This window comes from Sturnira hondurensis, unplaced genomic scaffold (assembly GCF_014824575.4).
Source record: "Sturnira hondurensis isolate 20B ecotype Veracruz unplaced genomic scaffold, ASM1482457v3 Scaffold0012012, whole genome shotgun sequence".
Taxonomy (NCBI): domain Eukaryota; kingdom Metazoa; phylum Chordata; class Mammalia; order Chiroptera; family Phyllostomidae; genus Sturnira; species Sturnira hondurensis.
The window spans coordinates 844,549-848,735 of record NW_028084643.1 but is presented as its reverse complement, the minus strand read 5'-3'; the positions used below and the strand labels follow the sequence as shown (position 1 = coordinate 848,735).

General features: G+C 38.6%; 1 pseudogene; it reads right to left on the bottom strand.

Moving 5' to 3' along the window:
- Positions 1-206: 206 nt before the first annotated feature.
- Positions 207-1,518, bottom strand: LOC118996986 (UDP-N-acetylglucosamine transporter-like; annotated as a pseudogene).
- Positions 1,519-4,187: the final 2,669 nt, after the last annotated feature.

Genomic DNA, 4,187 nt, shown 5'->3' with positions numbered 1-4,187 from the left:
AGAAACTACCCACAGCTTTATAAGTAATTATAATATTAAGAATGTGAATATTCTATGTGATTGATATATCTGTACAGGAAGAATAAGATAAAATCATTGCATAAAATGAAATTGATCTGGTTTGCAGAAGCTTGTCTGACATTTGCCATGTGTGTGCTCTTGCAAAGAGTGCATAGGACATGTCTGTAGTGGTCAAAACAGTAAAATCTTTCTTACCTATGATTTCAAGTTTCTTCCAATAATTCTAATCCCTGGAAATACTTTCAAGTTTTGATTTCTAGATGCAATAGGTATTTTGTAACAGATACACGTATTCCACTCTGAAACACTTATGTTTTCAAACCATTTGGACACTATGACCAGACTCAGCATGATACCCTCTGAGGGTCTGCAGGAGTCCTCTGAGTCAGTTTCATGCAGAAACCCCCATGCCTGTGATGAAGCCAGTGAAAGACAGCCTTGGACAATGCCTTTGTGGGATTTCCTGCAGGCTTGGGATGGGAACCATATAGGAAGGTAGCTGCTATGACAAGGATGGCTCCAAAAAACACACTGGAAGGCACAAAATCTTGCAGTCAGAAATAGGATATCTGATAATAGGATATCAGAAATCTTGCAATCAGAAATATCATGAATAAAGAGGTTGCAAATTCATTTAAAATATTATCTGCATACTTCATAACAGCAGCGATTACAAAACCTCTGAGTGCCTGAAGAGCAACAACTACCAAGGTCAGTCGGTTATATCCTGGAAAAAACGAATTCTTTGATACCAACTCTCCGTCATAGACGTACACCCCCATCAATCCAAACATGCTCCCCAAAAAACCCAGTTGAATGTGTCTTATCCACACTGACTGTTTGGTTCCTTTTAAGATTTTCTCAAAGTAAACCCCAGCAAAGCCTCTTGAGAAACATGCTGTGAAAACCACCACGAGGCCTACCAATTGAGAGCCAGGTGAAAGTTCCTTAGAATCCAGCTTTTGGGAATCTGAGGGCCACTGTACAAAAGCAACTCCTGTCATCGGGATGACCAGGGAGAGCCACTGGTACACATCTAATGTTTTACTAAGGATAGATACAGGAAATATTGACATCATAAGAATTTTCAGCTGGTAGGTGACCTGATAGGTAGCTGCACCTAGATTTGACAATGCCGCATAGAACAAGTTATTCTAAAGAGTATATATGTCCCTGATGGAACGCAAGTTTTAGCATTTCCATAGGTTTATGAAGAATTCCATCATGTAGTATTCAATTCGGTGCTCTTAGACTACACTCTGTGGGGTAGCTCCGCCTATGTGCTCTGGCGGCAAGGGCTCTGCCCCGCCAGGCACCAGGGCCTACTGTGCCCTTCTGCCCCACAGCCACCCCACATCCCCTGCCATGTGGCTCTGTCTGCTCCCCTCGCCCCCACCAGCTCGGTGCCGAATTTGCTTGTCTTCCTAAAAAACACTGAGCAAAATAGAAAATAATTTCTATTTTCTTGCTGTACTTTCTAGAGAAGGTTTTAATCATTACTCAAATTAGGGTGAAAACTGCCTAATGTCTATGATCCCCTTTTTCCTTAATGAAAGATTATGGATTTTAAACTGGAACATTGCTTCCAGCTGAAAGACTAAATTTCCCAGCCTCCCTTTCTTGTTAAGTGTGACTAAGCTTTGACTAATCAGTGTAATGAAAAGTATTGTGTGGGTATCCATAAAAAGGATGTGACTTTCTTGTCTCCTCCCTTCCTTCCATCCTTCTGCTTTTGCCTGAAAGGAAGAGGTAGAGCTCTGAGAGCCCTCTCTGGCCTTGAGGATAAAGACCAGACATAAGGGGCAGAAGAGGGGAGTGCTGGATGCTCCCTGACCACTTTGTGGAAATGCCATACTATCCCAATAATTGACTACCTTCAGCCATTTATTTTAAAAATGTAAGTGAAAAATACAATTCTATCTTGGTGAAGCCACCTATATTATACATTTCTTTGTACACAGAGCCAAACTAATTCTAGCTAATTCAATTATCCAGTGTTACTTCTACCTTGAGGATTTAGGCTTTTATTATGTCCTTCTGTAGCTCTAATGCGTTACATCCTTGTTTATTTTTTAATAAGTGCTCGTTGAATACTTGATGTACACGAGGTGCTGTTTTAGGCACTTCAGTGGTTAGCGAAACAAACACAGTCTCTACTATTTGGAGCTTACTGTCTGATAAAAAGACAATAAAATATGACAAATATTTTGTTTCCTACTTCTATACCTTTATCCCTTTCCTGACTACATTGAATTATTTTTTCAATTTGTGTCTTAAAGTTAGAGGAAGGTGCTGTATAACTTCACCGTTTCTTGAGATATAAGTACACTGGCACATATGAATTTCAAAATAAAAACTCTTCTGACTTTAGCTACTTTGTTTCCCCACAAGATTTTACAAAATCCTATATGAAATGCCAGTGTTAACAGCTGGCCCATTGGTCTTCTACTTGGGGACTCTCTTCCCTAGCACAGTGTGTGTGTGTGCATGCACATACGTGAGTTCTGGTTTCTTTGCTCCTTTTGCGATTTAACGAATGCTGGGAAATTTTTTTGTTTTGTTTTCACCTTGTTTCTGTTAAAATCCATACTTGTCCTTTAACTGCTTTTTAAGTGGCCTTTGAACATTTTATGGCTTTCCTAATTAGATATTATTTAACCTATGTGTTGTTAGAATGATGGCCCATACTCCTCTCTCACTCAAGGTATCTGTCAGAACCAGAGCGGAATCTATGGGCCCTGTCCTCTTTACTGACTCCCCTGGCTGCATAGGTTTTCAGAGCCATGGCAAATCCACACTTGGATTTGTTCCCTTGTTCTCTCCCACTGATGTTATAATTTAGGGTGTGTATAGATACCTTTCCCATAACTCCCCATGTTTTTGGTTTACTCATTCCTTCACTAATCTGACCTTCTATTTCAGTCTCTCTTCGTTTATCCCCTCCTCCACTATGTTGCATCTCCTGTTCTGCAGGTGTTGCCTATGATTGTAATGACTGTCATCTGTCTGGACAGCAGCCACAACAACAAAGTTATGGTTTCCTTTGACAAAATTCCTGGGCTATCCAACCCTCCACCCCCGCCACTCCAAAAGAGCACTACTTTAATAGGCACTAAAACTTTGTGTTGCATTTTTCATTTAGACAAAAGTACTTTGTGTCTTTATACATTATCTTTGGATCCTTGGATTTTAATAATTCTTTTAGCACAGTTAGGGTCATTTCAGAGTTTTACTTATTGATCATTGAGTAAAATTCAAAGAACATCCCTTTTTAAATAGCAAGTTGCAAGAGATGAGAAGCAATATTTTGTCCATAAAAACAACTTAAGAGAGAACAGTTGGAGTTTATTTTTAAGGACAGAAAATGTTTTATTGGCTTCAAAAAGTTTATTCTCTGCTGAAACAATCTGAAAGAAGCAATGGCACTGGGTCCATTAAATTCAAGACATTATAAATTTTAGTTATTGGCACAAACATTAAGAATCTTGATATGTAGAGCCACAGTCTGATAATACAGCTAAATTTGGTTCATCCTGACAAGATATTGAGAAATTCATGAAATTTATGACATGTTAGGGCAATGTGATATGTCACTTAATTGATGAAAAATCTATCCTACTTAAATCGTGTTATGAAAACTGCTAGCAAATAAAAATTAAAATTCAGGAAAGATGGCTGAAAGCTTTGTAGGCAAATACTAATTAGGCACAGCAATTCTTTCAAATATCAGTCTCTTTCTTAGAGTAGTGCAGGTTGTTAGTTTTACTGTCCTTGGGTTTGTAGGAGGGGACTTAGAGGTGCTGATGGCTTGGTCATCCAAAATGGAAAGTCTAGGGTTGCCTTTGTATTTAAACAATTCTCTGTGTATACACATCTCAATTCTTGCAGTCCTTATATGAGCATAAATAAACATAAGAGGAACCAGTGATTATGAAAATAGGGTTCTGAGTCAGATTTGCCTACTTAATGATAGAGATGTTTTGCAAATATGGATGTTTGTTGTAGTGTATATACTGTATTTTCTCTCTAATGACAGTATTAGATGCTCTCTAAATTTTACTTTGTTTCCCTCTCAGATGTCCTCTCCCCATTGCTCTCTTCTCCTCATGATGGGTCAGTCATATATCCTGTTTTATTACATGCCAAAGTAACTTTATATTGGATGC